This window comes from Xiphophorus hellerii, chromosome 17 (genome assembly GCF_003331165.1).
Source record: "Xiphophorus hellerii strain 12219 chromosome 17, Xiphophorus_hellerii-4.1, whole genome shotgun sequence".
Taxonomy (NCBI): Eukaryota; Metazoa; Chordata; class Actinopteri; order Cyprinodontiformes; family Poeciliidae; genus Xiphophorus; species Xiphophorus hellerii.
This window is the reverse complement of record NC_045688.1, coordinates 15,130,724-15,149,777: the sequence shown is the minus strand read 5'-3', so window position 1 is coordinate 15,149,777 and position 19,054 is coordinate 15,130,724. Positions and strand designations below refer to the sequence as shown.

Here is a 19,054-nt window from a genome sequence, read left to right as displayed (position 1 = left end):
ACAACAAAGCTGCAGAGATACAGAGATATACATTTTTATACAGACAAGGGTAAACAGACAACACGAAACACAAAGACAGACAAAAGGGCGCCCAACGTGGAGAAAAGATGGAAAAAACTCTCCGTTGGCTTGCTGACTTGTACTTTTAAATGAAAGAGGTGTTTCCCTATTTAATATATGCAAAGAAGGCGTTCTGCTCTTCGACCAATTAGAACTCCCTCAGGCCCCCAGAGAAAGTTGGGACTCCCTGATTTATAGCAAAGGTGTCTGTTTTTTATCTAAGCAAAGGGCGGACTACACCGTGGTCATCTCTGCCTGATACGGAAGATCCCTGGCGCCAAAAAGTCTCTTCTGCCCCATCGGAATGTAACTTTATTGCTCTGTGTGTGGGGGAGGCAAAAGGGCCCTGCTTGTTTAACTGTCTGCTATATCAGTTCCCACATGTTCAACAGAAAACTGTTCCAAATAAGAGTGTTGGCTATACCTTTACACATGTCGTAAGATTAACTGCATTAAACACCAAAATAATCATTTTCCTTTACAATGTACATATATGTGAATACATTGGTGCCTACAAGGCGATTAAAAAAGAATGAAACAAAAACAGGGCAATATTTCATAATTTAATATATAAGTGAGCCAAAGAGCTGACCTTAATATTTCCTGTGTTTTGTTTTTGTTGAGATGTGTGTGATAGGTGTGTCTATCAGACATTTATAGGTAGACGGGATAAATCGGACACAACAACAACCGCCTGTCATTTCAGGCTAGCTTAAGTTAGCCTGAATATTTACAACTCTCTTGTTGATACACTGACATACCTACTGTCTTTCAACCTCTTTGAAAAGCTTTTCTTCGTCTCTCCAACATTTTATCCCTCCTTCCGTTTTTTGTTTTGTGCCCCGGAGTTTTTTTTCTGCCGCCTCATCTTTAGCTCCCTGTTGTCCAGTGCACTACTACAATTCAAATTTAAAAGACAAAAGTGCCCAAGCTACCTGTATGGGAGTGTAGGGGCGTCTAATCAGTGCTCTTCCTCTGTTATTGATTGTAAATGACCTTATTAGTATTTTTTGTTCTTCCTCGTGTAACTAGGAAGTATTTGTTGTTTGTAGCCGATGCTTTTATTTTGAAAGGGCTTGAATGGCAAGGTAGTAAAGTGGCTTATGCAGGGGCGATTCTAGGATCTGATTTTTAGGAGTGCTTAGCCCCCAGCAGGGCTAAGAGCCATGAGACGATATTCGTTGGTGCGGTTTTCTAAATCTAACTGCTTATTTACATACATTCACAAACACAATTAAGAGACATGTTGTCAGTAATTCACAGAACACAAGAACAATGTTCATTTTACTCAAACATATACTTATAAAGAGCAAAATCAGAGAAACTTTAAATTTTTCCAGAGGTGTATAAACTCAGTTTGAAACAGAGTCTGAAGACCACATCAAATTTATCACAGGGGCCCGTGCAGACAGTGTTTTATGGAGACACTTAAAAAAGAATTAAACACAAACAGATTAATATTTCATAATTTAACAATGTGAGCCAAAGAGCCACTTGTGTTTCCAGAGATTCAAGTTGCAGATCCCTGATTTAGTAGATGGAAAGTGTGATCCCATCTCCGTACAGCAGTTTAAAGAGCAGTGCCATAATTTTTAATTCATTAAATTAATTTTTATTAAAAATTATTTTTAGGTATTTTCAATAATACCTTAAAAGAAAATTGTGAAGAAAAAAATATCTACCACTGAATATTTTAAAAAGACATTTATTTAGTATAATTTCTTTAGAACCCCTCTTAGCCCCCGTCTAGAACCGGCCCTGGCCTGCAGGTCTGGTCTGGTCTTAGCATGTTTTTTCTTCATTGTCAGATTATCCAAACTGGTAAACCACATTGATAAAATATTAGTGAATAATACATTAAATGACCACTGGGCAATTATTCTTAAAATATATCAACATTTCTGAATAAAACACACAGAAAGAAATGTAATGTAGGAAATATTTATGTATTTACTGTTAATCTATTCGTATGATTTGTTCTTTAAATGGCCACTAATTTTGGCTAATGCTATTAAATATCATCCAGACTCAACATCCTAAGCAAAGAATCAAACCACAATAGTTAACTAAAATCACAATATGAAACTTAATCAATCATAGCTAAATGTTCTGTACCATGTCAGCCTCAGGAGATGACTGAGGATGAAGAACGCTGATTTCTGGTTCTTAAGGTTCTGATGGGTCTGCAGTTCCTCTCCTGATCCATTCAGTCTGATATACAGCAGCACACAGAGCCACGACGGACACTTTTCTTTTTTTTTTTTGCCTTTCGATGTACACAGTATCCATCCTCTCTGAAATAGTTCAGCTTATAATGCGCGTCTTTTCACTCATGTCTGTATTTTTAAAAGCGTTTTTGCTTCTAAGGACATGGAATCTGGTAGAGGACTTTTAAAAAGACGCGGGTTGATAGCAGCTCACCGCGGCTGCGTAGTGTCCGTCTCTAGGCAACCGTGACGTTCTGGGGTCCTTTAGCTCCCACCATGACCTTAATATTTCCTGTGTTTTGTTTTGGTCATTATTGTTAAACTTAGTGTTGATGTGTGTATGATAGGCGATTCTATCGGACAGTTATGTATCGGTTCAATACGGGACGCACATTTAACGGCCAAATATGGGATGACTCCGTATTTTATGGGAAGGGTGGCGACCTGATTCAGGGGTGCTGAGATACAGTTTTAGGGGTAGGCCTAGGTACGCCACTTTCAACCAGTCAGCCCGTTTCCTCTTTTTCTGTTTTTGGGCAGAATGTTTCCTTTGACCGTTGGTCCTCGCACCCTGCTGTGCCAGTCCATTGTCCTCAAGAGCCGCTGTCTCCCAAGTGCGGATTTCAGTCTTGGCGATATGTTACCAGCTGAACTGTCTCCAATAGCCATCAGCTAAGCCTTGCTGCATTGAGGCATAAAGTTTGTTTTTATTCAAACTTGAGCAGTTTTCTAGTTGTTCTGCTGAGGTAGTGACATCAGTTTGTGACATCATGCACACTGACGTCACAAAGAGTGACGCTCACTTTGTGGAGCTAGGCTGCGTCAATCATCATAACCATTGCAGAAGAGAGAGAGAGAGCAAGTAGAAGGATTGTCTAGTAACAAGAGATTGAAAACGAAGGCTTTTCAAGATAAAACGGCAAATCTAACAAACAAATAAAGGAAAACATTAAGCAGATTTTGGATTTGTCCAGACAAAATAGGATCAACAATGAGTCAGAGCAATAAGGCATCGCCTTCTGATTCTGTTAATGAAAAAGTACAACTAGCTAGAGAGACACAGAGGCTCCATGATCTCTTGAAAGAAGTGAACATGATGTCAACTGAGAGACAGTCACTGATTAGAGCAAACGAGGACCTCAAGATTCAAGTTGTAAACATGGAAAAAGCTGCACTTGAAAAAGACAAACTGCTTTTGGAGAAAGACGAGGAATTAAAAAAACTGCTCGACAGAAACAGAAGTTTAAAGGAGGATAACACCATACTGAAGCAGGAAAACACCTCCCTGGGGCAAAGGAACACAGACTTGGAGCAGAAAAACACCGATCTGGAGCAACAAAAAGTATCTACAATGAGTCAGCGCAATATAGCGTCATTTTCTGATTCTAGGAATGAAAAAATACAACAGAGTTTAGCTAGAGAGACACAGAAGCTCCATGGCATCTTGAAAGAAGTTAACATGATGTCCATTGAGAGACAGTCTCTGATTAATGCAAATGAGGACCTGAAGGTTCAAGTCATGAACATAGAAACAGCTGCACATGAAATACACAAGCTGCTTCAAAAGAAAGAAGAGGGATTAAAAAAACTGTTCGATGTAAACGGAACTTTAAAGGCAAAAAACACCACCCTGGAGCAGGAAAACACAGTCTTAGACCAGAAAATTTCCACCCTGGAGCAGAAAAACACTGCCCTGAAGCTTAAAAGCACCGCCCTTGAGCAGAAAAGTAATATTCTGCAGAAAGAAAAGACTGCCTTGGAGCAGGAAAACACCATCTTGAACCAGAGAATCACCACCCTTGAAGAACAAAACACCGCCCTGGAGCAGGAAAGTGACACCTTAGAAGAGGAAAACATCGCTTTCCTGCACAGTATCCCTTTTTGGAGGCGATAAATCGCGTCCTGGAGCAGAGAAACCAAGACTTGGATCGGGAAAACACCATTTTCGAGCAAGAAAACACAAGCTGCATCAGGAGATTATCGAGCTGAATCTGAGAAGAAGGACCCTGGAGTATGAAAAATCCGTCCTGATGCTGTCAATCACTTCTCTGGAGGTGAAAAGCACCAGCCTGGAGCAGAAGAGCGCAAACTTAGAGGAGGAAAACAGTACCCTAACAAAGGAAAACATCGCCCTGAGGCAAAAACACACTGCCTTGGAGGAGGAAAAGAGCGCCCTGGAGCAGGAAAATACCGACCTGGAGCAGGAAAACACCGACCTGGAGCAGGAAAACACCGACCTGCAGCTTGAAGTGGAACAGCTGAACAAAAGGCTGAGGGACAGAGTGGAACAGCAGAACCAGCAGCCATTTGAAGAGGAGACCCACGAAGGCAGCCAGTCAGTTTCAGACCAGCCACAGAGGCAGCCGTCGGTATTCAGACGTGTCATCAATATACTTCTATGTGCCAAAGAGGCATTCTAAGGCACTGGCTTGAAAGATGGTACCTCTAAATAAAGAAGTGTCATGAGGGCTCCAAGTTTATGCTTGATTATATGTGGCAGAAAAGCTTGAGGACAACAGGACTGCGGTGTCAGGGGAGCTTGACACTTGGGGGCCGTTGGCGGAAGAGATTAACGCTTGAAAGTTGTTGGCAGGAGAGGCAGGGCTTCCTAGCGAGGCCCGTTGGTCTCCGGGCTGACCTTCAGGGCTTCCTAGCGAGTCCCGTTGGTTTCCGGGATGACTTTCAGGGCTTCCTAGTGAGTCCTGTCGGTCTCCGGGCTGACTTCTAGGGCTTCCTAGCGAGGCCCGTTGGTCTCCGGGCTGACTTCCAGGGCTTCATAGCGAGTCTCGTTGGTTTCCGGGATGACCTTCAGGGCTTCATAGCGAGTCCCGTTGGTCTCCGGGCTGACTTTCAGGGCTTCCTAATGAGTCCTGTCGGTCTCCGGGCTGACTTCTAGGGCTTCCTAGCGAGGCCCGTTGGTCTCCGGGCTGACTTTCAGGGCTTCCTAGTGAGTCCTGTCGGTCTCCGGGCTGACTTCTAGGGCTTCCTAGCGAGGCCCGTTGGTCTCCGGGCTGACTTCCAGGGCTTCCTAGCGAGTCTCGTTGGTTTCCGGGATGACCTTCAGGGCTTCATAGCGAGTCCCGTTGGTCTCCGGGCTGACTTTCAGGGCTTCCTAATGAGTCCTGTCGGTCTCCGGGCTGACTTCTAGGGCTTCCTAGCGAGGACCGTTGGTCTCCGGGCTGACCTTCAGGGCTTCCTAGCGAGCCCTGTTGGTCTCCCAGCCTGCCTCCAGGGCTTTATAACGAGTCCCGTTGGTCTCCGGGCTGACCTCCATGGCTTCGTGGTGAGTCTTGTCGATCTCCCGGCCTGCCTCCAGGGCTTCCTAGTGAGTCTCGTTGGTCTCGAAGCTGATTTCCAGGGCTTCCTAGTGAGTCCTGTCGGTCTCCAAGCTGACCTTCAGGGCTTCCTAGTGAGTCTCGTTGGTCTCCAAGCTGACCTCCAGGGCTTCCTAGTGAGGCCCGTTGGTCTTCGGGCTGACCTTCAGGGCTTCCTAGTGAGGCACGTTGGTCTCCTGGCTGACCTTCAGGGCTTCCTAAAAAGCCCTGTTGGTCTCCCAACCTGACTCCAGGGCTTTATAACGAGTCCCGTTGGTCTCCAAGCTGACCTCCAGGGCTTCATGGCAAGTCCTGTCAGTCTCCCGGCCTGCCTCCAGGGCTTCATAGGCAGTCTCATTGGTCTCCTGCCTGACCTAAAGGGCTTCCTGGCGAGTTCTGGTGTTCTTGCAGCCTGCCTCCAGGACTTCATAGCGAGTCCTGTTGGTACCAAGGTACTTGCTCCGCCAAGGTTTCTACTCTGCCGCCGGCATCCTCCTAGGTTTCTGCGCCGCCACTGATGTCCTCCAAGGCTGCTGTTCCGCTGGCATCCTCCTCAGATTCTTTTGGTGTTCCTTAGTTGTTTTCATTTAATTCTGCCTTGCTTTTCCACATCTGTACTTCATTGGTGATTCTAATTATGTTTATTTCTTGTTTCTAGTTATTTTTGTTTGTCCTAATTAGGTTCCTTTGGTTTACTAACTCCTTTGTGTTTGTAATTTGGTTATTTTCCCTTGTGATCCTCCAGCAGTTGGAAAATAAGGGAATCTAAAATGATTGATTGTATATTGTGAATGTAAAGACATATTTTTCTAAAATTAGCCTTATTTTATATAATATAATAATTTATATATATATGATATTTCAATAGTCAAAATACGCAGTATTTTATTTCACGGCACAGGAATGTTAGTTTAATAAATAGATGTATTGTAAAACATAATTATAGCACACAAGGTAAAGGATTCATATGTTAAGGTAAAAGGTTAGAACAACACTGTTTGAGTTACTGATGGTATTTTATTTGTATATTTTGTAGCTCTTACAGTGTGTTCACATACAAAGGCTGTTGAATAAAGGACTGTGAACCATCAGTTTGAGAGACCATCCTTTCAACCGCGACGATATATTGATCATTTCATACACAAACAGCTGTTAAGTACATAAAATGCTGACTAGAAAAAGCATTCCCAACATCGTTTTGGTGCCCCCCTCTAATCCAGTGCCCCTATGCATTGCATACAGTGCATGGCCAGTTTTTGCACCGCTGATTATGTTCCACAAGAGATGTGAGCTGGCCCTGTAAAGAAGAAGACGAGGTTCCCTGTTGGAAAATAAACGTTGCCATGAGCTACTTCCAGTTATCTGCTTGAATATTATTTTATTTGACCTAGTGTATCATACACAACAAGATCAACTTCAAAACCCCTGAGATTATGATTATATACAACTGATGCAGACCAGGAAGCTGGGATATTCTTTCAGGATATCGCAGATAAATGGCTCATAATTTAGGTGCAAGCATTGCATTTTATTATTTATATCCAGACAGCTATTTAGGTTGATGTTTGAATGGATTTGATGAGTAAAGCTAAATTACGGAACCGCTGTCCACTTACAGATTCTCCAGCTCATTTCCTCACCTGAGGCTTGGAGCGGCTGCGATGCAGCGGAGCAACACAAGCGCCGCCAGGAGAAACACAGGCACTCTCAGGTGATACATGGTGTTTCTGGTGCTGATGACTTCCTGGAGAAACACAAAGGGTTTCATCAACGTTAGACTTTGTTTTCTCCATCTTTACAGAAATGTTTTTTGTATAGTATGATATTCAAATTGGTAAAGAAAAAAACAAACAAAAAACATTTAAAACACAATACAAAAAGCAGATTTCAATATGAAGTTAAAAATAATAGAAGCTGAGATCAGTCATTTCTCTTAAGGGGTATTTATTGATTACTTTGGAATCAATATATACCCAAAGGATTTGATGAGTGAATTCTTTTTTAATCTCAAAATTTTAGTGGAAACATTCAAACGTGTGTTTGTCATGATTTATATAATAAAAAGTATTATAGCTTTACATGAAACTGATTTATATTTTTAATAGAATAAACCAGCTTTTTGCTAATGGTTTAAAAATTGCATCCATTCTTGCTTGGTAAAAATCACTTGCCTTGGAAAATCTTGAAAAAGAAAAACTGATCTAGCAGAAATCTTGCATCAAAAACTAAAACAAAACATTTGTAAAAGTCCAAACTTAAAGCAAGAACTTAGTGTCAGTAAAAAATAAAAAAATAAAGACCTATAGGATCTGGAAGGTTCCTATACTCACTGGGTGTAACGTTTTATCCTCGTCTGTCTGTTGAGCAGTCTGATGGTTTGTCAGGATGTCACAGTTTATAAGCTCTCTGCTCAAACCACTTGTGACATCAGCTCTCTCCAAATATAGCCAAGCAATTTTATTTTCACGCAGGGTTGGGTGGAAAAGGGAGGGACTCTCATACGTTCAGCCACATTTGTTTTCGGACAGCCGCATACAGAGGAATTGCTGCACGTCATCATCATCACCACCTCCTTCGTCACCATTGTCATCAGTCGCCGTGTTGGGACTGACCCGCCGCAAACTCAACAGAGAGCAGAACTCTGTCAAAGTGCTGTTTGCCTTGTGAGACGCCTCATGAAGAACAGGTCGCCAAACTTGAGACCCTGAGGGACTCCAAGGCGATTAATAATAGATTTGAAGAAGAATTGCATTTAATAATGAATAGCCGCTTATCAGTTTAGCGTGATTTGTCATTCACTACAGATTCATTCGTAACGTAATGATGAAGTGTAAAAAAAATAACATAAAATACTGCATGTATGTTAAAACCAATGAAGAAATGAACAATTACTGTTTTTAATGGACAAACTAAATTCTCCAAGCTAATTTTAACATCAGGCAAAACCAATCTGAGTAAATACAACAAAACAAAACACATTTCAAAGTAGGATTTGTTTAATGGAATAAAAACATGGAAAAAGCAATTGCTTTTTCACATTAGGGCAGGTTGATTTGGATACATTTCTCCCTAATGTATCAAAAATCTTCCATCATAGTTACCAAAGTTAAATTTGGATAAATGTTCCCCTAATGTATCAAAAAATCTTCCATCATAATTACCAAAGTTAAATTTGGATAAATGTTCCCCTAATGTATCAAAAATCTTCCATCATAGCCAAAGTTAAATTTTGTTAATTGGGAAAACCAGACTAAATCACTTTTGAACGATTATGTTGTAATTCTCTTTAAATACCTTTTTTGATCTTACATTTTTAAGAATTTGGCAGCAAAGTCTGTGTCCAGCAATGCAAATAAAGTTGTGTGTCCATCAAGGCCTTTGGGAATGTGACCGACCAATGACAAATCTGACTTAATATTAGCCCTTGTGGCAGTTTTTGATGTGGATGATATGGGTCACTGCCCAGGGCGACATTATATCAGAGGGTGACACAGGCAGGTTCTGTCAACTGGGCCACAACAGGTTATCTATTGGCTTTTAGGGAAGTCCAGTCAGTAGGGATTGGAGACATGGCAGTACAACGCCACTGGCTGATGATGCTGATGTTGGTGTCTGATTTATGTTTTCCTTTTAACCCTGAATTAAAAGGCTTGCTAGTCATAGTTGTATTAGTTTTTGGTTTTCTAATGTGGATTTCAAGCTATTTAAATTTCTCTTCCCATCAATACAATAAACAGCATTCAAAATATTTTTCCTATTTTTTTATTAACAATCATTAATTGGTCATTAATTATATCTATTGCTTGGAGGGGTGATGTCACACTGTGTGTGAGAGAGACGAGTAGCAATAAAACTTTGTTTTGCTGCTATCCATTGTGAGAAGCCCAGTTAGCATTTCTGATTCAGTGTATTCACTTACCTTAACTTTATAAACTCACAGTTTACGTTAGCATTTTAAAATTTCAGCAACTTTCTTAACAGGAAAAGACTGAAAACTCAAAAGTTTGTTATCTATTCAGCCTCCTTGTGAGGTTGCTCAGTTTGGTTTTCACCAGTTTGACATCATGTTTGTGAATTGGGTCAAAAATGTACAGCTTAATGTCTGTTTTTAGATACAGAAACTGTGCAAAATAGCAAAGGTGGTAAAAAGACCAGTACCTGTCAGACTAGCTGAACATCAAATGTCTCTCTATGAGTTTCTCTGAAAAATTCTTGAATCTTCCTTCATGTTTCACTGATTGTTCTGAAGGCCATGTTGTAGTTCCTAGCTTCGTCACCAGGTGGCGCCACCGTTTGTGAGTAGTATTTCTTTTTCATACCAAAACACTGATTGAGAAGCCTTGCAGGTCAGCGGACGTGGCGTTTTAATGTGGTTTTGTGGTTTCGTTCGAGTGTGCGTCCATATGACTGGTAGGTTGCAGTGTATTTATGTTTGAGTGGCATTATATGTGCATTTTAGTACTTAGAACATTTCCTGTTGTTAGATTTTCTGTTAGTATAAGCGAAGGCTAGGCTAAGCTAATTTCTGTGCTAAAATGGTAAACTATATTATGTTTACTTGCTTTCTTTTGCTTTATTTAACTTTAATATTAATGAAACAGACAAATAATATGATTAAAATATGTTTGTAAATGAGTATCTGCGTTCATAGTGGATTGTAATTTGTATTTATTAATTTTTTGTAGAACCACACACAGGCCTACAAACGTCAATCCACGCACATCCTGCCTGTAAACCAGTTGTCACCGGCTGATTAAAGAGTCAAACCAGCACCTGGCTACATTATTGGCTCGGGGTCATCTGGGCATCTAATCGGTGCACGTTCTGCGATCACTATTTTCATGTAGAACCCCAGACGTATAGCAGTGTTATAACACTGATCCTGAAAATAGCTTACCTTGAGTTGAATCCCCTCAATAGCAACTTCCACACCAAGGAAAGTTGCTAGTGTGAGTTGTTAGCATTGTTTCCTGATTAGAAACCGTGCCAGCACAACCAGCCAGTTTCTGAGTGCATCTCTGCTTCCTCACAACTACACTTTACCTTAAACAGTGATAGAGTGATATTTTTCAATTCACCTCCCAAAACTTTGCACAAGACTCATAGAAGTTGAAAGGAAACCAGGAAAAAAAATTGAATAAATATTAATTCCACATACAGTTTGTGTGTAGACTAAAACAGAGATTACCTAGATTTACCTTAATCTCACTGGACACTGGCGTATAATTGATCGCAGTCTTATGAAAACACAACTGTAATTAATATTTGACCACTGCCTACGACTCAGCCAGTCTACATTTTTTCCTTGTCAGAGGAATGGAGGGAAAATGTCATCCTGACCCACAGATCACTCAGGAACGCTAAGGAGGAAGATTTTTCCCAGGAAGTAGTAAAACTTCTGCTTCAAGAAAACAAAGTAAAGCAGTTTTTATTGCAACTTTGCAATAAATCCAAACACCGGTCCTCATAAACTGCAACATAAATGTCCGGCAAGGTATGTTCCTACTTTCGGTGTCGAACATGATTGAGATCAAAAGTCAGGCTGGACCTTCACAAAAGGTAGGGCACAAGTTCCATAAGGAAAGTTTTACAGTTACATATTCACATGAACAGCAAAACGCCTCTGTTGTGAAAACACTAACATATTAGCCAAACCGCTAACCTTACCTATAACCCCAAATGTGTATGTTGTGCTAATTTCTAAACTAAAACTAATCTCTTGTGGAGACTTTGAGTGCATGTCCTATGCTCCATGTTTAGCACCACCTACAGGTCTGGGGGAGTAAAAATAGTGATTTGTCCTGATTTTGGCGTTTCCGTGTGCCTCAAAACATTTCTAGGAACGTTCTCAACTGGAGATGTGGGCATTTTTAAAACCAACAACCCATTTTACAAAATAATAAAAAAAAACATCCTCAAGTGGATGGAATGTAAAATGGCTCATGGCAAACTGTAGAGAAGGTTTCTTCTGGCTTTCTTTCTACAGTGACTTTCTTCATATCAGTCCTCCATAAAGGTCACATTTGTGGAGTGCCGACCAAAAGGTCATCCTGTTGACATCCTCTGCCATTTTCTGGCTCTGTGGGTCAGGATTTGGACACCCATGACTGTTGTGTAAATTGACATAATAGAGCAAATCTGAAGGTGTATGAATATTGTAGCCTGAGTCTTCAAAGCTGGTTTGTTCCCAGGCTAAGTTTAATGCTTACATACCATAGGGGAGCAATAGGGCGTCACAGCAAACAAAGCATTTCTTTAGGGTTACCTGTGGCAACATTTAACAAACGCTATTAAATAGCTCATTCATTACCTGTGACTTACAGACACATTGAAAAGCAGTCTTAAATGACGAGCAAGTGAAACGAAATGCTCTCTGTGTTTTCTACCCCAACCTGTTGAGGAAGAAATACTTTAATTGATTTAATTTGCATCTTGTGCTGAAACAGAAATCTCTTGCAAGAATTTTTTGTGAGAAGCTACATGTTTCTTCATTTCGTTAGTGCTGTGATTTACGAGATTCACAAAGCTGGAAGAAAACATACGTGGATTCAGAAGGCTTAGATCAAAGGCACTGTAGTCTTGAAGCTTATAAAATGATTTTTAAAAAATCATCTTATGATGTGATTTATCAAAAGAGTCGTCATTCATTCATTCATTCATTCATTCATTCACTGTTACACATGATCATTAGGTCACTGGGGTATTCTCCCAGTTTGTACTACATAGGAGTCATGGCTCCTCTGGGCCAGTTCCCCTATGGCAGCTGGGCGGGAGGCAGATGTATCTCCCTCTTGCCGAAGGAGTTCTTGCCCACGTCTGTTTTTTTTCCTTTTTTGCCAGCTAGAATGCTCAAGTTGTATGCTAACTTCTCTCTCAGACAGGTAGAGAAGACGCACTTTCTCTTCTGTAAGTGATGACTGAAACAGATAAAACGTCACGTTAAAAAAACAATAAAGAACATGTTTTTACACGACAAAAACTCATGTTCACAAGCGCGTACCTGTTCGTTGCTGTGAGCCCCCTCTCAGGCCTGGCGCCCGTGAGGCCGAAGAACAGGTTGGCGATTAGCTCAGGCAGTGACCTGCTCTCCTTGTCTGGAAGAGCATTTTCTTGCTTGTCGTCGGAGGAGGAAGAACCGAAACTGAAGTACCTGGATTACAGATGGAAAAAGGTCAAAGCATTTCACGCTGATGATACCCTCTTTTTGCACTGCAGGGTCCGGGCCTGGCCCAGCCTGGCTCCGTTCGACCCGGGCCTATTGGCAGGGGCGCAACTACAATCTTTCTGAGGTGTATGCAAACATGTCACTGGCGCTCCCCCCCCCTCCTATGACATAAACTTGTACAACTCATCTTTAATTAAAGTATCAATAATAATAGATGTACATATATGTGAATACATTGGTGCCTACAAGGCGATTAAAAAAGAATGAAACAAAAAACAGGGCAATATTTCATAATTTAATATATAAGTGAGCCAAAGAGCTGACCTTAATATTTCCTGTGTTTTGTTTTTGTTGAGATGTGTGTGATAGGTGTCTATCAGACATTTATAGGCAGACGGGATAAATCGGAGACAACAACAACCGCCTGTCATTTCAGGCTAGCTTAAGCTAACCTGAATATTTACAACTCTCTTGTCGATACACTGACATACCTACTGTCTTTCAACCTCTTTGAAAAGCTTTTCTTCGTCTCTCCAACATTTTTGAGAGACCATCCTTTCAACCGGGACGATATATTGATCATTTCATACACAGACAGCTGTTAAGTACATAAAATGCTGACTAGAAAAAGCATTCCCAACATCGTTTTGGTGCCCCCTCTATTCCAGTGGCCCTATGCATTGCATACAGTGCATGGTCAGTTTTTGCACCGCTGATTATGTTCCACAAGAGATGTGAGCTGGCCCTGTGAAGAAGAAGACGAGGTTCCCTGTTGGAAAATAAACATTGCCATGAGCTACTTCCAGTTATCTGCTTGAATATTATTTTATTTGACCTAGTGTATCATACACAACAAGATCAACTTAAAAACCTCTGAGATTATGATTATGTACAACTGATGCAGACCAGGAAGCTGAGATATTCTTTCAGGATATCGCAGATAAATGGCTCATAATTTAGGTGCAAGCATTGCATTTTATTATTTATATCCAGACAGCTATTTAGGTTGATGTTTGAATGGATTTGATGAGTAAAGCTAAATTACGGAACCGCTGTCCACTTTACAGATTCTCCAGCTCATTTCCTCACCTGAGGCTTGGAGCGGCTGCGATGCAGCGGAGCAACACAAGCGCCGCCAGGAGAAACACAGGCACTCTCAGGTGATACATGGTGTTTCTGGTGCTGATGACTTCCTGGAGAAACACAAAGGGTTTCATCAACGTTAGACTTTGTTTTCTCCATCTTTACAGAAATGTTTTTTGTATAGTATGATATGCAAATTGGTAAAGAAAAAAACACCCCAAAACATTTAAAACACAATACAAAAAACAGATTTCAATATGAAGTTAAAGAATAATAGAAGCTGAGATCAGTCATTTCTCAAATGGATTTGATGAGTGAATTCTTTTTTAATCTCAAAATTTTAGTGGAAACATTCAAACATGTGTTTGTCATGATTTATATAATAAAAAGTATTATAGCTTTACATGAAACTGATTTATATTTTTAATAGAATAAACCAGCTTTTTGCGAATGGTTTAAAAATTGCATCCATTCTTGCTTGGTAAAAATCACTTGCCTTGGAAAATCTTGAAAAAGAAAAACAGATTTAGCAGAAATCTTGCATCACAAAACTAAAAACAAACTTTTGTAAAAGTCCAAACTTAAAGCAAGAACTTAATGTCAGTAAAGATAAAAAAATGAAAATAAAGACCTATAGGAACTGGAAGGTTCCTATACTCACTGGGTGTAGCGTTTGTCCTCGTCTGTCTGTTGAGCAGTCTGATGGTTTGTCAGGATGTCACAGTTTATAAACTCTTTGCTCAAACCACTTGTGACATCAGCTCTCTCCAAATATAGCCAAGCAATTTTATTTTCACGCAGGGTTGGGGGGAAAAGGGAGGGACTTTTATACGTTCAGCCACATTTGTTTTCGGACAGCCGCATACAGAGGAATTGCTGCACGTCATCATCATCATCACCTCCTTCGTCACCATTGTCATCAGTCGCCGTGTTGGGACTGACCCGCCGCAAACTCAACAGAGAGCAGAACTCTGTCAAAGTTCTGTTTGCCTTGTGAGACGCCTCATGAAGAACAGGTCGCCAAACTTGAGACCCTGAGGGACTCCAAGGCGATTAATAATAGATTTGAAGAAGAATTGCATTTAATAATGAATAGCCGCTTATCAGTTTAGCGTGATTTGTCATTCACTACAGATTCATTCATAACGTAATGATGAAGTGTAAAAAAATAAAATACTGCATGTATGTGAAAACCAATGAAGAAATGAACAATTACTGTTTTTAATGGACAAACTAAATTCTCCAAGCTAATTTTAACATCAGGCAAAACCAATCTGAGTAAATACAACAAAACAAAACAGATTTAAAAGATTTCAAAGGATTTGTTTAATGGAATAAAAACATGGAAAAAGCAATTGCTTTTTCACATTAGGGCAGGTTGATTTGGACACATTTCCTCCTAATGTATCAAAAAATCTTCCATCATAGTTACTAAAGTTAAATTTGGATAAATGTTCCTCTAATGTATCAAAAATCTTCCATCACAGCTCATCAAAGTTAAATTTGGATAAATGTTCCCCTAATGTATCAAAAATCTTCCATCATAGTTACTAAAGTTAAATTTGGATAAATGTTCCCCTAATGTATCAAAAATCTTCCGTCATAGTTACTAAAGTTAAATTTGGATAAATGTTCCCCTAATGTATCAAAAATCTTCCATCATAGCCAAAGTTAAATTTTGTTAATTGGGAAAACCAGACTAAATCACTTTTGAATGATTATGTTGTAATTCTCTTTAAATACCTTTTTTGATCTTACATTTTTTGGAATTTGGCAGCAAAGTCTGTGTCCAGCAATGCAAATAAAGTTGTGTGTCCATCAAGGCCTTTGGGAATGTGACCGACCAATGACACATCTGACTTAATATTAGCCCTTGTGGCAGTTTTTGATGAGGATGATATGGGTCACTGCCCAGGGCGACATTATATCAGAGGGTGACACAGGCAGGTTCTGTCAACTGGGCCACAACAGGTTATCTATTGGCTTTTAGGGAAGTCCAGTCAGTAGGGATTGGAGAAATGGCAGTACAACGCCACTGGCTGATGATGCTGATGTTGGTGTCTGATTTATGTTTTCCTTTTAACCCTGAAGTAAAAGGCTTGCTAGTCATAGTTGTACACTGCTCAAAAAAATAAAGGGAACACTCAAATAACACATCCTAGATCTGAATGAAAGAAATATTCTCATTGAATACTTTGTTCTGTACAAAGTTGAATGTGCTGACAACAAAATCACACAAAAATCATCAATCGAAATCAAGTTTATTAACCAATGGAGGCCTGGATTTGGAGCCACACACAAAATTAAAGTGAAATAACACTACACGCTGATCCAACTTTAATGTAATGTCCTTAAAACAAGTCAAAATGAGGCTCAGTATTGTGTGTGGCCTCCACGTGCCTGTATGACCTCCCTACAATGCCTGGGCATGCTCCTGATGAGGTGGCGGATGGTCTCCTGAGGGATCTCCTCCCAGACCTGGACTAAAGCATCCGCCAACTCCTGGACAGTCTGTGGTGCAACGTGACGTTGGTGGATGGAGCGAGACATGATGTCCCAGATGTGCTCAATCAGATTCAGGTCTGGGGAACGGGCTGGCCAGTCCATAGCTTCAATGCCTTCATCTCGCAGGAACTGCTGACACACTCCAGCCACATGAGGTCTAGCATTGTCCTGCATTAGGAGGAACCCAGGGCCAACCGCAGCAGCATATGGTCTCACAAGGGGTCTGAGGATCTCATCTCGGTACCTAATGGCAGTCAGGCTACCTCTGGCGAGCACATGGAGGGCTGTGCGGCCCTCCAAAGAAATGCCACCCCACACCATTACTGACCCACTGCCAAACCGGTCATGCTGAAGGATGTTGCAGGCAGCAGACCGCTCTCCACGGCGTCTCCAGACTCTGTCACATCTGTCACATGTGTTCAGTGTGAACCTGCTTTCATCTGTGAAGAGCACAAGGCGCCAGTGGCGAATTTGCCAATCCTGGTGTTCTCTGGCAAATGCCAAGCGTCCTGCACGGTGTTGGGCTGTGAGCACAACCCCCATCTGTGGACGTCGGGCCCTCATACCATCCTCATGGAGTCGGTTTCTAACCGTTTGTGCAGACACATGCACATTTGTGGCCTGCTGGAGGTCATTTTGCAGGGCTCTGGCAGTGCTCCTCCTGTTCCTTCTTGCACAAAGGCGGAGGTAGCGGTCCTGCTGCTGGGTTGTTGCCCTCCTACGGCCTCCTCCACGTCTCCTGGTGTACTGGCCTGTCTCCTGGTAGCGCCTCCAGCCTCTGGACACTACGCTGACAGACACAGCAAACCTTCTTGCCACAGCTCGCATTGATGTGCCATCCTGGATGAGCTGCACTGCCTGAGACACTTGTGTGGGTTGTGGAGTCCGTCTCATGCTACCACGAGTGTGAAAGCACCACCAGCATTCAAAACTGACCAAAACATCAGCCAGACAGCATAGGTACTGAGAAGTGGTCTGTGGTCCCAACTGCAGAACCACTCCTTTATTGAGTGTGTCTTGCTAATTGCCAATAATTTCCACCTGTTGTCTATTCCATTTGCACAACAGCAGGTGAAATTGATTGTCAATCAGTGTTGCTTCCTAAGTGGACAGTTTGATTTACTTGGAGTTATATTGTGTTGTTTAAGTGTTCCCTTTATTTTTTTGAGCAGTGTATTAGTTTTTGATTTTCTAATGTGGATTTTAAGCCAATTCAATTTCTCTTCACACCAATACAATAAACAGCATTCAAGATATTTGTCCTACTTTTCTGAGCGATGAGTGGTCATTAATTATATCTATTGCTTGGAGAGGTGATGTCACACTGTGTGTGAGAGAGACGAGTAGCAATAAAACTTTGTTTTGCTGCTATCCATTGTGAAAAGCCCAGTTAGCATTTCTGATTCAGTGTATTCACTTACCTTAACTTTATAAACTCACAGTTTACGTTAGCATTTTAAAATTTCAGCAACTTTCTTAACAGGAAAAGACTGAAAACTCAAAAGTTTGTTATCTATTCAGCCTCCTTGTGACGTTGCTCAGTTTGGTTTTCACCAGTTTGACATCATGTTTGTGAATTGGGTCAAAAATGTACAGCTTAATGTCTGTTTTTAGATACAGAAACTGTGCAAAATAGCAAAGGTGGTAAAAAGACCAGTACCTGTCAGACTAGCTGAACATCAAATGTCTCTCTATGAGTTTCTCTGAAAAATTCTTGAATCTTCCTTCATGTTTCACTGATTGTTCTGAAGGCCATGTTGTAGTTCCTAGCTTCGTCACCAGGTGGCGCCGCCGTTTGTGAGTAGTATTTCTTTTTCATACCAAAACACTGATTGAGAAGCCTTGCAGGTCAGCGGACGTGGCGTTTTAATGTGGTTTTGTGGTTTCGTTCGAGTGTGGGTCCACATGACTGGTAGGTTGCAGTGTATTTATGTTTGAGTGGCATTATATGTTCATTTTAGTACTTAGAACATTTCCTGTTGTTAGATTTTCTGTTAGTATAAGCGAAGGCTAGGCTAAGCTAATTTCTGTGCTAAAATGGTAAACTATATTATGTTTACTTGCTTTCTTTTGCTTTATTTAACTTTAATATTACTGAAACAGACAAATAATATGATTAAAATATGTTTGTAAATGAGTATCTGCGTTCATAGTGGATTGTAATTTGTATTTATTAATTTTTTGTAGAACCACACACAGGCCTACAAACGTCAATCCACGCACATCCTGCCTGTAAACCAGTTGTGGTTTACATACCCCAAATGTGTATGTTGTGCTAATTTCTAAACTAAAACTAATCTCTTGTGGAGACTTTGAGTGCATGTCCTATGCTCCATGTTTAGCACCACCTACAGGTCTGGGGGAGTAAAAATAGTGATTTGTCCTGATTTTGGCGTTTCCGTGTGGCTCAAAAACATTTCTAGGAACGTTCTCAACTGGAGATGTGGGCATTTTTAAAACAACAACCCATTTTACCAAATAATTAAAAAAAAAAAAAACATCCTCAAGTGGATGGAGTCTAAAATGGCTCATGGCAAACTGTAGAGAAGGTTTCTTCTGGCTTTCTTTCTACAGTGACTTTCTTCATATCAGTCCTCCATAAAGGTCACATTTGTGGAGTGCCGACCAAAAGGTCATCCTGTTGACATCCTCTGCCATTTTCTGGCTCTGTGGGTCAGGATTTGGACACCCATGACTGTTGTGTAAATTGACATAATAGA

The 19,054-nt window shown here is 40.9% G+C and overlaps 1 long non-coding RNA gene across 1 annotated transcript; it reads left to right on the top strand.

Annotated features, from left to right (window-relative positions):
* The first annotated feature begins 7,196 nt into the window (after positions 1-7,196).
* Positions 7,197-8,454, top strand: LOC116736672 (uncharacterized). The gene is made up of 2 exons (XR_004342648.1): positions 7,197-7,292; positions 8,053-8,454. It is a non-coding gene; the product is annotated as an uncharacterized LOC116736672 (long non-coding RNA).
* Positions 8,455-19,054: the final 10,600 nt, after the last annotated feature.